This window comes from Chenopodium album, chromosome 1, assembly GCF_948465745.1.
Source record: "Chenopodium album chromosome 1, dcCheAlbu1.1, whole genome shotgun sequence".
Taxonomy (NCBI): Eukaryota; Viridiplantae; Streptophyta; class Magnoliopsida; order Caryophyllales; family Amaranthaceae; genus Chenopodium; species Chenopodium album.
The window spans coordinates 67,235,840-67,256,775 of NC_137834.1; the positions used below are offsets into that span (position 1 = coordinate 67,235,840).

A 20,936-nucleotide genomic window follows, 5' to 3' on the forward strand; every position below is an offset into this window, starting at 1 on the left:
CCTATATTGAGTCTTCCTCCTCCTACGGAGACTGGAGCTGGAGCTGGAGGTGGTGGAGAGGTGACTCCTCGTACGGCGCAATTTTATGATATGATGGGCATACGTCCTCCAGCGCCGTAGTTTGTTCCTGTGTATATTTTATTTTGACTTTTTTATAGAACTTTGCCTTAGACTCATTATTTATAGACACATTTTGTATATTTATACTATTATGAGTTTATTTATTCTTATGTGTATGTTTGTGTGTGCAAGAGAAGTGTGACAACAATTTTGCGCAAAAATTCCGTCATTTTTATTATTTGATGGAGGGTATCCGACTCTCTCCCCCAAAAAGAAAAAAAGAAAAAAATAAAAAAAAGGAAAAAGTCAAATGAACTGTCGGGTGTTTGGAATTTAAATAAAGTCCAAAAGAAAGAATAATATAATCAAAAAATAATAGCTATTTTAATTAATTAAGAAAAAGGATAAAAAAGAAGATGCTTAGGAAAGATAATTGGAGCCATAAAGTCATTAGTCGACTCGGGTTTAGTATTAAAAACACAGGTTAATCACGCGCGCCTGCTGTGACAACTTGGCGCCAGATGGCGCCACAATATGTCGCGTGGCGCCAGGCGCTATACTTAGCGTGTGGCGCCAAGCGTTGGCGACTGGCGCCAATTACGGGATTTTGACGTCAATTGACGCTGATGCCGTATTTCATTCTGATTAAAACTTCTCGCAATTTGTGCATAAATAGCCCCTCTGCCCAGCCGATTCTTCTCATAATTCCAGCGAATAAAATTATTCTTTGCTTTAGAAATAATAACCATGTCTTTAGTCACCAAAACCTTCACCCAATATACTCATGAATGGTGTCGATCTCTTAATGCTAGGGAGAGAAAAGAATTAGATTTGCGTCACTTGGGGGGAATTTATGGCATCAAAGGGGTAGATCTTGACTTAGATTTCATACATACCGCTCTAGAATTTTGGAATATTGATACTCATTGCTTCAGAATAGGGTATGATGAGATTAGCCCTTTGCCGGAGGAATTTGGTGCTATCTTAGGCTTCCCTGCAATAGACCTTATAGCAATCCCTAGAGTAGATGCATATTATTATAAGGATTTTGAGCGCTTCTTTAATTTAAAAGAAAGGGATTTATCAAAAATAGTAGATGGCAATATAGTTAATTTGAAAGAATTTGCACGCCATTATTTTGATAAACCTCTTTCTGAATCTTTTCATATATATAGAAGAAGGGCGTTCCTATTTTGCATGCTTAATCAATTTTTTCTTAGTAGTGGTAAAAATAATGAAGGTCAATCAATTATAACCACTGTTTTAGAACAAATTGAATCGGGGAGAAATCCAATGCCATTGATAGTTGGAGAGACTATGATTAGTCTTGATGAACTGAAAAGGGACCCAAAAGCACCTTTTCGCGGCTCTCCAATTTTATTACAGGTAGAAAAATAATATTTTTAATTACAGAAATCAAAAAATATATTTTTGTATTGTAATAATAATTTATTTGCATTGCAATTTTTTTTACAGATGTGGCTAATGGAGAAGTTAGGATTAATTAGCCCTCCGGACGATATTGAGAAATATACTCCCAATTGCTTCGTGAGAAGGAAGAAGAGAAAAGTCTTCGAATCACGTGATTTTGCTATCAGGTGGGTCGTCCCATGGTGGAAAATAGAAAGGATGGTTGGTGTTAACAAGCAACCTTTCTGCCGTCTTCCAAGCTTGTCTCGTGTAACTTATTATTACCCCTACAGGGTAAAAAGACAATACGGCTTGCTTCAGAATATTCCTTCCGGGGATCTTTGTCCTCCCTATGAGTACCCTGTATCTCAAGAAGTAGACAGATTTGATGCTTACTGGAGCGCTAGACCTTTATGGGAAGTGATTACCCAAAAGGTTCCTCCTTCTTTGCCCAATGATGTAAAGAAGTGGTTGCTAAATAAATCTTCGAAGGATCAGGGTAGAACTGATGTGAAGAATCGTCTAGGTGACAGGGTGATTCCCGCCAAGGAACGCTTAGGTGCAAGAATTGAATTCAAAACACCTGCAATGCCTAGGAAGAAAGGTGCTACCAAAGATAAAGGGAAAAGGAAAGCTAACACCACAGATAAAAAGGCTTGGGTGGAAAAGAAGCATGGAGTGTTAGCTGAAGGGGACACCATCTACTCCAAAATTGAATGTAGGTCCTCTAAAGGATGCCTACTAACTAAAGTTATGGATGAGGAGGAGGAAGCAGACAAGAATTGGAAAAGAGCTAGAAAGGAAAAGAAAGATTAGGAGCATTGCTTAGCTTTAAATTTATTAGACTTAGATTATTATTTTTATTTAAAGTTAATTTATTTCAGCATTATTTAAATTCCATCAATAATGTAATTCTATTTTATTAATGAAATTTGAGCTTTTAATTAAATTATTTACTTTAAATTTATTTTATTAAAGCAATGAAAATCGAAAAAAAAATAATTTTCCAGAAATTCTTCGAGTACGGAAGTCGAAAATTTTCCGAAAAACACCGAACTTCGCCCAGAATTTATTTCCAGATTGGCGCCGCTTATTTGCAATTGGCGCCTGTCATTGAAGTCTGGCGCCAGGCGCCAATATCATCGGCTGGCGCTGATGATTGTTGGCTGGCGCCAGGTCCTTCTCTGCGACGCCGATGATTCGCTGATCTTCTGTTAAATTTTTAATTAATTCTGGAACGTGGGGATGTCGAAGAATAAAGTGGCCGCACCCGTAAAGGGTTGCCTACGTATCCTTTCTTAAGGAATCAGGCCGAACGTAGCTCTCTTGAGTATCCTTCTCAAGTAATTATGGGTAGTATTTCTTAAGTTGGTCAAGATTCGTCATGTTTGAGAATTCATTGCCATCCATATCAGTTAATTTTGCTGCACCTCCTGACAGGATTGTTTTGACAATGTAGGGGCCAGACCAGTTAGGTCTAAATTTACCCCTTGGATCTAAAACATTTTTCCTTAATGCTTTTAACACCAAGTCTCCTACTTTAATATTTCTTGTCTTGACCTTCTTATTAAAATGCCTAGCCATACGATTCTGGTAACACTGAGTGTGATGTAAAGCTTCTAGTCGTTTCTCATCGAGTAGAATCAATTCTTCATACCTTGCCCTAGTCCATTCAACTTCATCGAGTTTACTCTCCAACGCAATGCGTAGAGATGGTATTTCTAGTTCGACAAGTTGTGCGGCATTTGTAGACACCCATTTGTGTCTCCCCAAAACCAAACCCGGTGATGAGTACCTTTCACATCGAATCATAATCGAATGAAGTGAAAGTGTGGAAAGTCTAGTGTTGCGGATAGTTTTAATTCTTTTCTCTTCTCTCTATTTTTGAAAACTTATTTTAAGAAAACAGCCAATCCAGTTTGGTTGGTCCATGATATGGGTCCAATAATAGTGTAGTTGGATGGGGTTTGAAAAGACCTTTCCAACGATATATTACAAGCCCAATTCCGATGAATATCGAGGAAGTTATGGCCAAAATACTAAACTGGGCCCGATTTGGTTTTTATGTGCGGCCCAATGATCTAGAGGAGGGCCTATTATTAATTATCATTCCTAAAGATATTAGGATTGATTATAGTCTTTTAGAATACTCTAGGACGTTCTTTAAAATCCTAATGGAGTTAGGATTGATAATTATGTTTTACAGAGTTTGAAATTGAATAAAACTAACTCCGCCAGTGGGTTTCCCGCTGCCAGTCCCAAGCCTGGATAAAGGAGGAGGGTTACGGTAGGCCAGTGACAGCCAGTATAAAACTTCGTCACATCCCATGACATGAGCCAAACAGATATTTTCGTGGGGGCGTTCCCTACTCAGCGACGCGCTGCACTTCCTAGACCCGGGTGTAGTGATAAGTATGCAAGGGTTGCTAGGTCGTCGCCCAGAAGCGACGCGCCACATTGCCCGAGTGTGGTGTCAAATGAGCAAGGGCGTGCCATTGGGGCGTTCCCTACTGAGCGACGCGCTGCACTTCCCAGACCCGGGTGCAGTGATAAGTATGTAAGGGTTGCTAGGTCGTCGCCCAGAAGCGACGCGCCATATTGCCCAATTGTGGTGTCAAATAATCAAGGGCTTGGAGTTGGGATCAGGAGGGAGCGTGGGAGAAAAGAATTTAGTTTGCGGATTGGTTCTTGGAATGTGGGGTCTCTTACGGGAAAATCAGCAGAATTGGTAGAAGTAATGAAAAGACGACGCGTGAACATCATGTGCCTCCAAGAGACAAGATGGACAGGAGAAGGAGCTCGAGGCTTGGTTTTGGGGTATAAGGTATGGTATGTTGGGCAAGAAACGAGCCACAGAACAAGGAATGGTGGAGCTAGGAACGGAGTTGGTGTGGTTCTCGATGAGAGGTTGGCAAAAGAGGTGATCGAGGTCTATCGGAAGAACGATAGGTTGATAAGGCTGAAGTTGCTATGTGGCAAGGAGATTGTGAATGTTATCAGTGCTTATGCTCCCCAAGTGGGTTTAGATGCAGAAGAGAAACGACAATTTTGGGAGGACCTAGACGAGGTGGTGCAGGGTGTCCACCACTCAGAGAAGTTATATATTGGAGGGGATCTAAATGGGCACGTTGGGGCGAGCCGAGATGGCTATGAGAGTGTCCATGGAGGCTTTGGGTATGGGCAGAGGGACGCCGGTGGTGAAGCTATTATGGATTTTGCCCAATCATATGATTTAATTTTGGCTAATACTTGGCTTAAGAAGAGGGATTCACACTTGATAACTTTTCGGAATGGAGCAAATGCAACTCAAATAGACTTCCTGCTCACAAGGAGCATAGATAGACAAAGTTGCATAAACTGTAAGGTTATCCCAGGGGAGAGTGTGGTCACCCAACACCGGCTATTGGTAATGACTATTCGTCTGAAAGAGAAGGCGAAGAAAAAAGTTAGACAAGAAGAACCAAGGATAAGATGGTGGACCCTAAGGGATGCAAAAGCTAAGGTTTTTACAGAAAAGGTAATTGAAGAAGCGGATTGGGATGGAGAGGTGGATCCGGACATGACTTGGTTACGAATGAAGAACTGTTTCCTAAGAGTGGCCAAAGAGGTCTTAGGGGAAGTAAGGGGAAGAACTTCGGTACAGAGAGATACATCGTGGTGGAATGAAGAGGTGAAAGCAGTAATTAAGCAAAAAAGGGAATGCTATCAAGCCTTAGGAAAATGTAGGAGTGATGAAACCTTTGCAGCGTATAAGGAGGCTAAGAGTAAGGCAAAGGCAGCTGTTCGCCAAGCAAAAGAAAAGGCATATCAGGAGGTTTATGAAAAGCTTGATTCCAAGGAGGGAGAAAGGATCATTTATAAGATGGCAAAGAGAAGACAAGAGGCAAGGAAGGATATTGGCATGGTGAAGTGTGTCAAAGATAAGAACCAAATGGTCCTAGTGCAAGAGGAGGGCATCAAGGACAGGTGGAAGGGGTACTTCGATGAATTATTTAATGGAAGTAATGGAGTTGTGATAGGAGATACCTCTATGAGTGATGAAGAAATCAACATGGAGTATGTGCGAAGGATTAGGAGAGTAGAGGTGGAGATTGCACTGAGGAAGATGAAACCTAAGAAGGCGGTTGGCCCTGATGGGGTACCGATAGAGGTGTGGAGGTGTTTGGGTAAGATTGGTATTGATTGGTTAACAAACCTTTTCAACAAGATATGGACGGCTACAAGGATCCCACAAGATTGGAGGAAGAGCACCTTGGTCCCGGTTTATAAAAACAAAGGAGACGCTCAAGATTGTTCTAACTATCGAGGAATTAAGCTTATGAGCCATACTATGAAGTTGTGGGAAAGGGTGATTGAACAAAGGTTGAGGGCATGCACAAGCATTTCAGATAACCAATTTGGTTTTATGCCTGGGAGATCTACTATGGAGGCAATCCATTTGATAAGACAAATGATGGAGTTTTATAGGGTAAAGAAGAAAGATCTTCATATGGTCTTTATTGATTTAGAGAAGGCATATGACAAGGTGCCAAGAGAGATACTTTGGTGGGCAATGTTGAAGAAAGGTATCCCACGAAGGTATGTAGACCTAGTTAAGGATATGTATCGGGATGTGTCAACAAATGTGAGGACATGCGGAGGGTTGACAAAAGATTTCCCTATTACAATCGGATTGCATCAAGGGTCTGCATTAAGCCCTTTTCTTTTTGAAACGGTTCTAGATGAATTAACTAGACCAATTCAAGATGAGGTTCCATGGTGTATGCTGTTCGCAGATGATATCGTTTTGGTGGATGAGACTAAGGATGGGGTTAATGTCAAGTTGGAGCAATGGAGGCAAAGGTTGGAATCTAGAGGGTTTAAGCTAAGTCGGAGTAAGACTGAATATTTGGTATGTCGTTTTGGCACTCAGAGGGGGACAAGCAATGAAGTGGTGAGTTTGGATGGAAAGGATTTGACCATGAGTGAATGTTTTAAGTACCTAGGGTCGATCATCCAGAAGAATGGTGACATTGATCAAGACGTGACCCACAGGATTAAGTCAGGGTGGCTTAAATGGAGAGCGGCCACGGGAGTGTTATGCGACCGCAGCATTCCCTTAAAGTTGAAGGGAAAATTCTACAGGACTGCCATAAGACCAGTGTTGCTCTATGGTACAGAATGTTGGGCTTCTAAGAAAGAGCATATTAAAAAGATGGAGGTTACGGAAATGCGCATGTTAAGGTGGATGTGTGGAAAAACTTTAAGAGATAGAATCAGAAATGAGGTTATTCGCAAGAAAGTAGGTGTGGCGGGCATTGTAGATAAATTAAGGGAAAATCGTCTGCGTTGGTTTGGACATGTAAGACGGAGACCCGAGGGTGCACCGGTGCGAAGAGTGGAAGAGTGGGACCATGGAGGGATTAAACGAGGAAGAGGGAGACCAAAGATGACTTGGTTGGAAGGAGTGAGGAAGGATATGAAGTGCATGGATTTACGTGAGGATGAAGTTTTGGATCGTAAGGGATGGAGGAGAAAGATTTATGTTGATGACTACACGGAATAATCAAATTTGGTTCATGTTAGCCGACCCCACTTTTGGGATTAAGGCTTTGATTGATTGATTGATTGATTGATTGAAATTGAATAAAACTACTCCTTTTAAGTATCCTTGTTTTGTACGAAGTGGAATATATTCAGATTTTATTTTCGTGCCTCATAATATTTATCCAAATTTTATATGATTGGATAGATCTTGAAATTATCTTTCCAATGATATATTATAATATTAAATCCGAGTTATAACGAAAAAGATATGAATGAGACATGAAACTTTATCCAAAACTGACACCCTTCCACTATTTTGACCATATCTTTTTATCTACATAATATTTTAATCTGATTCTAATTGGGTTAGAAATTAGACTTTAATATCTTTCCAACGACATGTTATATGCCTTATTTAGACTTCTGGATCAAAAGATATGATAAAAACAAAAACGCGTGAATTTCTGAAATCAGCGCCTGGCGCCAATAAGCTGGTGCTGGCGCCAGCTCTATTTTAGGTACGCCAACCTCGTTTTGCGTACGCCAAGGACTCTGTTTTGATATTTTATCTTTTTGGCTAATTTCTCTATAAATTACGTATTAAAAACTCCGTTTTGGATAACCAGATTTCATCGATTCTTATTTTTAAAACCAGTTTTCAATTCTCTCTTATTCTCACCTATTCACCAATTCTCATAATTCACGAGTTCTCATCTACAATCAGTTTTAATTAGCATTCTCTCATCTTTCTCTTTTTCTAAACTTTGTTTTCAAATACAAAATTTCGCATTCGCAAGATCTAGAAACACCTAGCCATGTTCGAAGTTGCCTTCGCCCTAGACGTGAAAGAAAGAGGTACGAGGCATCAAAGTAAGTGCTTTAATGGTTTTTATTGATATTATGATGTAGATATCATGTTTATATTGTTATTATGATATTCCTAGTATCATGTTTAGGGAAAAGGTTATAATATCAAATATGCTTATTATGATTCCCGCGATGTTTCCTATGTTCTTCCTAATATTTATAATTGTTAGTATCATGTTAGGGTTAAAGATTTGATTTTTATTGCTTAGTGACATGCTAGATTTTGTTATTAATCTTGTTAGTATCATGCCTAGGATCTTGCTATTATTATGCTTTAATATTAACATGATTATGATTATGATTATAATTGTTATAATTCATGATGATTATGAATATTATTTTGATGATGATTATTTTATTTATGATGATATTATTATTATTATGATTATTATAATTATTATTCATGATATTGATTATTATTATGTTGCTTGATATTATATTTGTTGTTATTGCTTGATCACGCCTTTTATGCATGTTTAAAGGGAATTTTGTACTTGTAATCACGCTTAATAATATAATTAATAATCTTGTTTAGGGTTAATTGTGATTATAATTCAAGTGATCGTCAATAATAGTTTATTTGTGCATTAAATTCAACCAACATAGATTAAACAGGTTTAGGGTTAATCCTATTGATTGCATGTTAATTAGAAAGCGCACATGAATACGATCAGAATAAAGTAGAGGCCTATTATTAGGGCAGGTTCAATCTCTTTTAGGTTGGATTTGTACCTTCATCCCCGAACCCTTATTTGGTTCTAGACCTTATGGAGTTGACGATCTCTTGGATCGTTAAGGGGTGTAACCTTCACCTCGTGAACGGTTTAAAAGTTCCTAAAACTTGTTGGCGACTCTTTTGCTCTATCTTCTTCCCTTTTGGACGCCACCGTACTTTAGTGTATGATCACAGTGGGGTTCAAGCTAGGGGTTTAAAGCTTGAAATTTATTCCCTACAGCATACATTCCATATACCAAGGAAAATGGCGTATTTCCTGTTGATGTATGGATTGACGTGCGATAACCCTACAATGCGAAGTGAAGCTTGTCAGGCCAATCCTTATAATTCTCCGTCATTTTCTCGATGATAGTGATTAAATTTTTATTAGCTGCCTCGACTACTCCGTTTGCTTGAGGTCTATAAGGGGAAGAATGATGATGTTGAATGCCATATTTTTTAGCAATTCCTCACATTCGTCTTGAAAGTGAGTTCTATTGTCACTTATCATTTCATGTGGGACTCCGTATCGACAAATAATATTTCTCTCGATAAAGAGTGCTACATGTTTTGCAGTGAGTTTAGCGTACGATTGCGCTTCGACCCACTTTGTGAAGTAGTCGATTGCTACTAGGATAAATTCGTGGCCTCCTGTTCCTTGGGGAGTGATTTTGCCAATGATGTCAATTCCCCATGTAGAGAATGGTCATGGCGATGTGTAGGTGTAGAGCAAAGATGGAGGAACATGTTGTAAATTGGCATAAATTTTGCACTTAGGGCATCTTTTTACGTATTGATGGCAATCCCTATTCATTGTAGTCCAATAATATCCTTCTCGTATTATTTTCTGGACTAACATTTTGCCATTTATATGTGTCCCACAGATTCCTTCGTGGACTATTCGCATTGCTCTTTGTGCATCCTTCTTTCCTACGCATAGGACAGCTCAACCTTTAGGTACCCTTTTATGCAGCTCGTTGTCTATGAGTACATATTGAGAAGCCAAAAGTCTTAATGCTCGTTTTGCTCTTTTGTCAGCATGAGGAGGGTATTCTCCATTGGTGACATAATTGAGTATGTCCGTGTACCATGGTTCTTCTTCTTCTTCTTCTTCTTCTTCTTCTTCTTCGCCTTGGACTACTTCATCGTCTTCTATGGCCTGGATGTATGCTGGTTTGTGCCTTTTTTCAATAGTTAGAGGCATTTGCTCGATTTCCGTGGGAATCCTAACCATTGAAGCTAATCTTGCCAAAGCATCAGCAAATTGATTTTCTTCTCTAGGTAGATATGTGTATTCTACCTTCTCTAACTGATCGGTAAGAGTTTCCAGATAGGTTTGGTAAGGGGCTAGGCTTTCGCTCCTTACTTTCCACCTCTTAGATATCTGATTTATGATCAAAGAAGAGTCTCCGAATATCCTTAACTTCTTTACTCCCAATGTCAAAGCTGTTTCAAGGCCTACCACGCATGCTTCATATTCAGCAGCATTGTTGGTAACGTCGAAATCAAGCTTTATGGAGATTGGAACATGCTCCTCTTTAGGTGATACTAGTAGTACTCCAATGCCACATCCCTTTTGATTTGAGGCTCCGTCGAAATACAAGGTCCAAGTATCATCTTCAGTAACCATTAGGTCTTCATCTGGAAATTCATTGTCTTGCATTGGCATCGAGTCTTCTATTGGAAAATCTGCTAGAAAGTCTTACACCACGGATCCTTTGATAGCTTTTTGTGGCATGAATCTCACATCAAACTGGGCTAGATTGACTATCCATCTTGATATGCGTCCATTGAGTGTAGATTTCTCGAATAGATATTTGAGTGGATCTAATCGGGAGACTACGAAGACGGTATGCACCAACATGTAATGTCTTAGCTTAGTTGTGGCCCACACCAAGGTGAGGCACAATTTCTCAAGCGGTGTGTAGCGTGCTTCAAATTCGAACATCTTTTTGCTTAAGTAGTAAATTGCGTTCTCTTTGCCTTCTACCTCTTGTGCTAGCATAGCTTCCATTGTCTCTTTGGTAACCGTCGGATATAACCTAAGGGGTATTCCGGGAAGTGCTGGTGCTAATACGGGAGGATTTGCGAGATAGGATTTGATCTTTTCAAAGGCTTTTTGACACTCGTCATCCCATATTACTGGTACATTCTTCTTGAGTTTTTTGAAGATTGGTTCACATATCGTTGTCAGTTTTGATATGAACCTACTTATGTATTGCAACCGGCCAATAAATCCTCGAATCTGTTTCTCGGTCTTGGGCGGTGGCATGGACATGATTGCTTTGATCTTGGTTGGGTCTACCTCTATTCCTCTAGAGCTTATGACGTAACCCAAGAGCTTGCCTAAGGTGACTCCAAAAGCACACTTAGATGGATTCAACCTCATATTATATTTTCTTAGCCTTTCGAAAAATTTCCTTAAGGCTACTTGATGATGGCCTGGACGGTCTTTTGATTTTACAATCATGTCGTCGACATATACTTCGACTTCTTTGTGCATCATGTCATGGAGTAAGGCAGTTGCTACACGTTGGTAAGTAGCACCCGCGTTTTTCAACCCGAATGGCATTACCGTGTAACAATAAGTGCCCCATGGTGTTATAAATGTTGTTTTCTCCATGTCTTCTTCTGCCGTGAGAATCTGGTTGTAACCTGCGTATCCATCCATAAATGAAAGAAGCGCGTGATTTGCCGTGTTATCTACTAGAATATCAATGTGTGGCAAAGGGAAGTCGTCCTTTGGACTTGCCTTATTTAGATCTCGATAGTCGACACACATCCTTACCCTTTTGTCTTTCTTCGGAACTAGGACGACGTTGGCGACCCATTCGGGGTATTTGGATACCTTGATGAAACATGCGGTTATCTGTTTTTGAACTTCTTCTTTTATTTTAAGTGCTACGTCGGGTTTCATTCGACGTAACTTTTGTTTTACAGGTTTCATTCCTGGAATTAGTGGTATGGTGTGTTGAGCTATTTCTCTATTAATGCCTGGCATGTCTTCATATGACCAAGCAAATACATCGATAAATTCTTTAAGTAGGTTAATTAAATCGGTTCTTTCTTGCTTATTCAATGTTAATCCGATTTTAACTTCTCTTTTATGAGTTGAATCATTTCAGATGTCAACTGTTTCAGTTTCTTCAATTACCGGTGTTTTCTTTTCGAGTGTTTCCATTGCTTTAATAATTTCTTTGTCTTTTTCATCGTCATCTTAGGTTAGGGAAGAACACAAGAAGTAAGGAGAATGAGAAATGTTATTATACTCTGAGATCATTACATCAAAGAGTGATATGTCCTCAGGGACTAGATCACTAACTATCCTAGGAGAAGAAATAAGAGGGGGAGGTGTTACTACTAAAGACTTAGAAAACTCTAGAGGGAGAGACTCCGACTCAAACTCTGACTCAGACGACTCCTCAAACACCGGTCCTTATCCTGTCGTGATTGATATCTTTCTTCTGCTTGGAGTAGTCACCTTGATAGTCTTGCGCCACCCTTGTAGTGATCCTTCAGCTGGAGTAATTAGCTTCGAGGGGTCGAAGCTTTCACTTTGTAGGACTGTTTGAATGAGCGAGGAGTTATCTTCTTCATAAGTTGGCTCATTATTTTCTCGCCCAAACAGTAATCCCATGACGTTAAAGTCAAAGCATGGGGGTGCTTTCTCCTTATGGACGAGAGTTGGGATTTCATCAGTGAAGTAGCAATCCAAGAAAATCTCGAATCCCGATTGTCTTATGCCGTTTACAACAAATGGCTCGGGAAATTCATGGCATGGATAGTCCTCTCCTTCTTTTATGAACTGGCCATTAAGTGTAAGAGGGTATTGATCCATTGGAATTGCTTTCTTTTGAATGCGAGGGTCCCTACGTGCTTTCAACTTTTCCTGGGCTCACTTGAGATCTTTCCGAGTCGATTCAAAACCAAGTCCGAAAGTATCTAACTTAGGGAGGCCAGGTGACTCCAGTGATTTTGCCATTCCTTTCTTCTTTCCTAAGGTCATCCCAGGAAAGTGTCCTTGTTTCTTCAGCATGGCGTTAACAATCATGTTGGAATGGGGGTCATGGCAAAGAGGGGTCCTTTCATCCTCCTGGATTAAGGAGACTTCTTCGTTAAAGCCCCACAAATCTTCATCATCTTCGTCGTGCTCTACATTAATGATTGGATTCTCTATGGATTTAATCCTCATAGGCAAAGCATCTATAGTAATTGGAATTCCCCCAACTATAGCTTTTACTTGTTGGTGGAGAGATGAAGGGACGGCCTTTAGATCATGAAGCCAAGGGCGTCCCAACAATAAGTTGAATGAAGCTTTGATGTCCACTACTTGGAAAGTAGTAGCATGTTCTATTGCTCCTGCCGTTACATTTAGGGTAATCTTGCCAAGAGCTTGACGACGAGTGTTATCGTAGGCTCTTATCCCTTGTGTGGACGGAGTTAAGTCTTCATCCCTTATGCCGAGCATCCTCGCAGTTCTAAGCGGACAGACATTGATAGCCGATCCATTGTCTACAAGAGTCATAGGAACATTCATCCTCTTGCAAACTACTGTGAGGTTTAATGCCTTGTAATGTTTGTCACCTTCTGGGGGTAAATCTTTGTCAGAAAAGGTGATCAAATTAATCGGACTAGGAAGGTCACTTGTGAGGAAGTTGGCTAGTCCCTCAGGAGTAGTGTCAGAATCTATCCCGATTTTGTCCAAGCATTCATTACAGCCAACCTATGTTCTCGAGATGTTGCCAGAAGTTTCCACACATTCATCTCAACTTTTGTCTTCTTAAACTGTTTAACAATGGCATTGTCTTCGATGATAGGTATGGGAACTTGGTGTATGGTTGGCATAGGTTGTGTTGAAACGGGAGGTTGCATTCTCCCAGATCTTGTGAGGACTTCTATTGATGAATCTTCTTCACCCCAAATGTCATCTGTGGTGTATGACACAGAAGGTGAATGTCCTACTATGTCCTTTAGATAGACATCTTCTTCATCACTGTCCCAAACTCCATTGATGGTCGCATCCTCTTCTTGCTGAACTTGGAGTAGTTTCTTTTCATCAATCTTTTTCTGTACCAAATCCTTGAATTTGAAACAGTTTTCTATAGTGTGAACCCATGATTGATGATACTGACAGTAATATCTATCTGTCCTTTTTAATGATTCGAATGGTCTCGGTTCGAGAGGTTTGACCTCGCCACTCTCGGAGAGCATTTCGAACATTTGCGCATATGGGATCCCAATTGGAGTGTAGATTCTATTGCTCTTCTTGGGTTTTTTAGTGACTTATAAGGGAAAGTGCTTTGCCTCATAAGTTGTTCTCACTGGTGCGAATTCTCTTTTAGGTTCTTCTTTCGGAAGTGGAAGCTCATCATATTTCTTATGGAGTTCTGATATTTCTATTTTATATAGTGTTTTACCCCCGTCCCGTGGTCATCATTAGTAGTGTTTTTGGCTCTTTCGGGCCACTTTTATTACTAATTTGTGTGTTCTAGTGTTTTCGTAGTTTTAGTTGTATTTTACAGGAAATTGCACTCTTGGAGCATTTTCCCGAGCCTTATTGGATCGACTACGGAAGCTAGAAGGACACGACCACTTTCTGAGCCCAAGATCGGTGAGAGCCGGTGACTAAGGGCTCGGTTATTTGGATCACGAGGCAATTGGACCGTGTATTCGAGACCCGAGAGGAAATATGGATTGGGCCGAGAAATCTAGCCCAATCGAAGTCCAAGCCTTGAAGATGAAGACCGGGCCCGATCGATCAAGCATACGCCCGATTGGGCGGCTGCGCGCATGAGTGCCATGAAGGAAAGGCGCGCCCGATCGGGTGAGCGTAGGCTCGATCGGGCGCAGCACATTAGAAGGAGCGTTGTAAAAAAGGCGAGCCCGATCGGGCGCCCCTTCGCCCGATCGGGCGCGTGTTTTTCTAAAGTCTGATTAGGCTTAGTTTAATTCGTGTTTTAGGAGAAGTATATATACGTTTTGTATGGATTATTTACTTACCTCTTTTCTCTTAGACTTTCTCTCTCTACTTAGTATTTTTCTCTCTCTTAAATTCTCCCTAAACTCTTGTTCTTAATTCCTTAATTAATTCCATATTTAGTTTGGTACAATTTCTTCCCTTTTTAATTTCAGCTATTTTAATTGTTTTCTTGATTATGTTCTTATTTATTTATTTGATTGGTTTAGTTATGATGATTAGTGAGTAGTTTAATTCTAGGGTTTATGGGGATCCATGATTAATATGAAGGGATAGATTGTTATTATTGATTGTTGATTTTGCATAATAATTTCCTATTGAATTGTTTTAATTCTTTGCAATTAGATTATGAATCGAGCAGATGTAATTTGATTGTGAATGTTTAGCAATATTGAATTGATGAATCGAGCAGATGTTGATTTAATATTAAAGGCTATTTTTTATAGGAACTTAGGTCTAATAAATTGCGAGAGCCTGTTAGATCTATGTTGGTTAATAAATTGCGAGAGCCTGTTAATCATATTATCTATGCATTGTTAATTATTAATTATTTTGTTATATCCCGGAATATTAATTATTGGTGAACCTGTGACCCTAGGCCTTCTTATTATTGTTTCTTTTCTCCTTAAACTTATTCTTCGTAGTATAGATCTCACACTAAAAACATTGGTTACTTGGATAATTTAGAATATAATAATTAATTAGAACTAAAAAGACTTGTTTCCTTGTGGAGTTCGACCCTACTTCCCTATCTACCTTAGTTAGTGATTTAGGTAATTATTTTTTATTAGGGGACACGACTTTACCATGTCAAAATTTGGCGTCGTTGCCGGGGAAACGGTTTTATTTTTATTTTCTGATTATATTTTTGTAGTCTAGATTATCCCCCTTTTGCCTCAGAGAACATTAGTTCTTTGAGGCAAATATCATATTTGTCTTTAGTTCTTTGTTTATGCCCAGGTGTTCTAGATCAGGTGACATCCCTTTTGATCCTGAGATCGAGCGTTCTTTTCATAGGCAAAGGAGACTCTATAGACAAATTCTGGCGGGTTCTAAGGAGGACAACGATCGAAGAGATCCTCCCCCTGATTCTAGTGATACAGATATTCCTTCAGATTCAGAATCAGAGATGACGGCCCAGAAGAAACTTAGTGATTATTCGCAACCGAAGCTCACAGATTTCCCGCACCTTACTCCTACTCCGGCTCTAGATGGAGTTCAAATTGAGATCAAGCCCCAATTTATCACTATGATAGAGAGGAAGCAGTTCAGCGGAGATAAGGGTGAAGATCCTAATCTTCACATTGCAGATTTCTGTCAATATTGTAACACCATTAGACAAGCCGGGGTCACGCAGGACCAAATCAGGGAGATTATTTTCCCCTTTTCATTATGTGGCAAAGCAAAATTATGGTTTAATGGTTTGAATAGAATTGCACTTGGTATTACTGACTGGGAAACTCTTGCTTTGAATTTCTATAATAAATATTATCCTGCAGAGAGAACAGCGGTACTAAGAAGTGCTATTCAGAACTTCGCTCAAGAGGCCGACGAAACGTTATATGAGGCTTGGGAGAGGTTCAAGGATCTACAGAGAGAGTGCCCCCACCACAATCTAGCACAATGGCAATTGATCCAAGCATTTTATAATGGACTTGGAAATTCTTCTAGATCAGTACTAGATTCGGCAGCTAGTGGGAGGTTTATGAATTTAAATGTGGATGATGCAGGACAGGTTATCGAAGACATGGCAATACACAATTCCCAATATGGGAATCCGAGGGGGTTTGCAAATAAGGGAAAACATAATGTCGATTCCGTATCCTTTTTGCAAGCTCAATTAACATCTATTTGCCAAAAATTAGATAATCTTACTGCTGCTCCTAACTCTGTAGCTAATGTTTCTGCTGTTGCTAACCATGAAGCTTTTTGTGAAAATTGTGGAATTATAGGTCATTGGGAGCAAGATTGTAGGAGCTCTATGGAACAAATTAATGCCTTCCAAACTTATAGGCAAAATAACCCCTATTCCAATTCCTACAATGCCGGTTATAAAAACCATCCTTATCTTTCATACCTGAGTACCAATGTACAAAACCCTCCACCTCCACAACAACCACAACAGCAACTCCCACCACAGCAAAATGCCGGCCAGAAAAGCCAAGCATCACCCTCATCATCTTCCGACCCTGCCATGACAGAAATTAGAGCGATGCTAGCTAATATGCAAAAGCATATGGAGAGTAGGGATGCGCAAATTGATTCTATTCTAGCCCATAATAAAATCATGGACAATCAAATTGCACAACTTTCATCTACCCTACAATCCCGTCAGCAGGGAGCTCTACCATCGCAACCTATCCATCCTACAGATCATGCTAATGCAATCACTCTAAGGAGTGGTTCACATTATGATGGACCTCCTATGCCAAAGGAAGATGGACCAGTTTCTGATCTAGATTCCTCTATACCAAACGGTAATCCTGCTAGCCCTGCAGGGCTACAAAAAGATACTAACCCTACTAATGTTTCTGTGCAGGGTAAATTGTAGGATAAAAGAGGAGATGTACAGAGCCCAGTTATCAAGCTTCCATTCCCTAATAGACAACTGAAGAGTAAGCTTGATAAACAATTCGGTAAGTTTTTAGAGGTTGTGAAAAACCTGCAGGTAACAGTTCCTTTCACTGATTTAATCACTCAAGTACCTGCCTATGCTAAATTCATGAAAGACATTCTAACTAGGAAAAGGGCCTTTAATGAAGTAGAAATTGTAGCTTTCACAGAGGAGTGTAGCGCTTATTTGCAAAATAAATCCCCTCCTAAATTAAAGGATCCTGGTAGTTTTTCTATCCCTTGTCACATTGGGAATGTTTTTATTGATAAAGCTTTATGTGATTTGGGTGCTAGTGTCAGTGTCATGCCATCCTTTATCTGCGCTAAATTAAATATGGGAGAATTAAAAATTACTAAAATAACTTTGCAAATGGCAGATCGTTCGGTAAAATATCCCTTAGGTATTTTAGAGGACGTACCTGTCAGAGTTGGTAAATTTTTTATTCCGGTTGATTTTGTTGTTTTGGATATGGCAGAGGACACACAAATACCCATTATATTAGGTAGGCCTTTCCTCCACACTGCAGGAGCTATTATTGATGTGAAAAATGGTAAACTAACCCTTTCTGTAGGTGACGATAATGTTACCTTTAATTTAGGGAAGGTTTTGAAAGGGCCTATGTTAGAGGAAAATTGTTGTTATATTGATACAATTGATATAATGGACGATATTTGTGTTGATAGCTTGCCACAGGTTCTTGCGAAGGATCCCTTAGAGGAAGTTCTCTGCGGGAATTTATCTAGCGACAATGCAAGCATTTGGGGTAATGAGGTACAAAGTATTGAAAAGGCTCTTTCCTTAGAAGAGTTAAGCCCCAAGGAGACAATGAAGGTAGTAAATTTAGTTCAGGAATCAAAACCTGCAGAGGTCAAGAAACCTGAGCTAAAACCTCTCCCTTCTCATTTAAAATATGTTTTTCTAGATGAGCAGGAACTACACCCCGTGATCATCAGTACTGCACTCACTAACCTACAATCTTCCCAACTTCTAGGGGTCCTCAAAACCCATAAGAAGGCTATAGGGTACAGTATTGATGATCTCAAGGGTATTAGCCCTGATTTTTGCATGCACAGGATTTATCTAGAGGAAAATTACAAGCCCTGCATTCAACCCCAACGAAGATTAAATCCAAACATGCAGGAAGTAGTCAAGAAAGAGGTGATGAAATTACTTGATGCAGGTTTCATCTATCCTATTTCTGACTCCAAGTGGGTAAGTCATGTGCAGGTAGTACCGAAGAAGGGTGGGATGACTGTGATTACTAATGATAAAAATGAATTAATTCCCACTAGAACTGTAACAGGGTGGCGTATGTGCATAGATTATCGTAGACTAAATATCGCCACTAAAAAGGATCACTTCCCTCTCCCCTTTATTGATCAAATGCTTGAGAGGTTAGCTAATCACAAATTCTTTTGCTATTTGGACGGGTATTCGGGATTTTTCCACATTCCGATTCACCCTGAAGATCAGGAAAAGACCACCTTTACATGCCCTTATGGCACTTTTGCATATCGTAGAATGCCCTTTGGTTTATGTAATGCTCCTGCTACCTTTCAACGTTGCATGATGAGCATTTTTTCTGATTTCATAGAGTCTATTATGGAGGTCTTTATGGATGATTTTAGCGTATATGGTTCTTCATTTGATTCATGCTTAATTAATCTCGCTAAAATTTTGAAAAGATGTGAAGAGTGCAACTTAGTACTTAATTGGGAGAAATGTCACTTTATGGTGACAGAGGGAGTAGTCCTTGGCCATATTATATCTGATAAGGGCATACAAGTAGACAAAGCTAAAATATCAGTGATTGAGCAATTACCTCCCCCAGTCAATGTTAAGGGAGTTAGAAGCTTCTTGGGTCATGCGGGGTTCTATCGCCGCTTTATCAAAGATTTTTCAAAAATTGCTAAACCACTGACACAGCTCTTGCTCAAGGATGCCCTATTTATTTTTACTGACGAGTGTCTTGAGGCTTTTAACAGGATTAAGCAGGCTTTGATATCGGCACCCATCATATGTGCTCCCGATTGGAACCTTCCTTTCGAGATCATGTGTGACGCAAGTGACTATGCACTAGGAACCATGCTCGGACAGAGGAAGGACAAGGTTTTGCATGCTATTTATTATGCTAGCAAAACCTTAGATGAAGCCCAAGTCAACTATGCCACCACAGAAAAGGAGTTTCTTGCTGTTATTTATGCTTTAGAAAAATTTAGATCATATCTAGTTGGTTCTAAAGTCATTGTTTTTACTGATCATGCAGCATTGAAATACTTGATAGCCAAGGCGGAATCAAAGCCAAGGCTACTCCGTTGGGTTCTCTTGCTCCAAGATTTCAACATTGAAATAAAAGATAAAAAGGGAGCAGAGAACGTAGTGGCAGACCACTTGTCACGTATCAGGTATGATGAGGGTAAGGATTCTTTACCTATAGATGATTCTTTCCCTGATGATAACCTGTATGCAGTTGTAGAGCATCACCCTTGGTACGCCGATTTTGCTAACTATATAGTGGGTGGTACTCTACCTCCTGACTTGTCCTACCAACAGAAAAAGAAATTCCTTTATGATGTTAAACATTATTTTTGGGATGACCCTTTTTTGTTTCGTGAGTGTGCAGATGGATTATTTCGCAGGTGTGTTCCCGAATGGGAGGTTCACGGCGCCCTTACCAGTTGTCATACTTCACCCTATGGTGGACATCATGGCCCCACTAAAACGGTGGCTAAGATTAATGAGTCAGGCTTCTTTTGGCCTACTATGTTTAAAGATGCTAACACTTTTGTGCATGCTCGTGACTCTTGCCAGAGGACTGGCAACATTTCGCGGAGGCATGAGATGCCCCAAGCTGGAATTCTCGAAGTTGAAATATTTGATGTTTGGGGTATCGACTATATGGGGTCGTTCCCATCTTCCAATGGGAATTGTTACATACTTGTAGCCGTAGATTATGTGTCCAAGTGGGTAGAAGCCATAGCTTCACCAACAAATGATTCCAAGGTAGTCATTAAGCTCTTCAAGAAGATCATATTTCCCAGGTTTGGTGTTCCACGAGCTATTATTAGTGATGGGGGTACCCACTTCCATGAAAGACAATTGGATAACCTCCTCAAGAAGTATGGCGTATATCACAGAACAGGGCTTAGTTACCACCCTCAAACTAGTGGTCAAGTTGAGGTCTCTAATAGGGAAATCAAGGCGATCCTAGAAAAGGTAGTAGCCAAGTCAAGGAAAGATTGGAGCATGAAGCTTGATGACACACTTTGGGCATACCGAACAGCATTTAAGACACCGATCGGTACTTCACCTTATAGATTGGTTTATGGTAAGGCATGTCATCTTCCCGTAGAATTGGAGTACAAAGCTTTTTGGGCGATCAAAGAGCTTAATATAGATTCTAAGGCCGCGGGTAAGAAGAGACTCCTTCAACTCAATGAGTTGGATGAGTTTAGATTTTCGGCATATGATAGTGCGCGGATCTACAAGGAGAAGACCAAGAAGTGGCATGACAAGAGGATCTTACCAAGAGAGTTTGCACCGGGCGATAAGGTTCTTCTCTTTAATTCTAGATTGAAAATTTTCCCAGGAAAGTTGAAGTCTAGATGGTCCGGTCCCTTCACTGTCACAAAGGTGAACAAATTTGGTTTGGTAGAGTTGGTGAATGACAAAGGTGAAGAATTCAAGGTGAATGGCCAAAGGTTGAAATTGTATCATGAAGGTGCTACCATTAGAGATGTGGAGGAGACTCTCCTAACTCCACTTCC

General features: G+C 40.0%; 1 non-coding gene across 1 annotated transcript; it reads right to left on the reverse strand.

Moving 5' to 3' along the window:
- Positions 1 to 16,065: 16,065 nt before the first annotated feature.
- Positions 16,066 to 16,172, reverse strand: LOC145566488 (small nucleolar RNA R71). The gene has a single exon (XR_014095432.1). It is a non-coding gene; the product is annotated as a small nucleolar RNA R71 (small nucleolar RNA).
- Between the last annotated feature and the right edge of the window lie 4,764 nt (positions 16,173 to 20,936).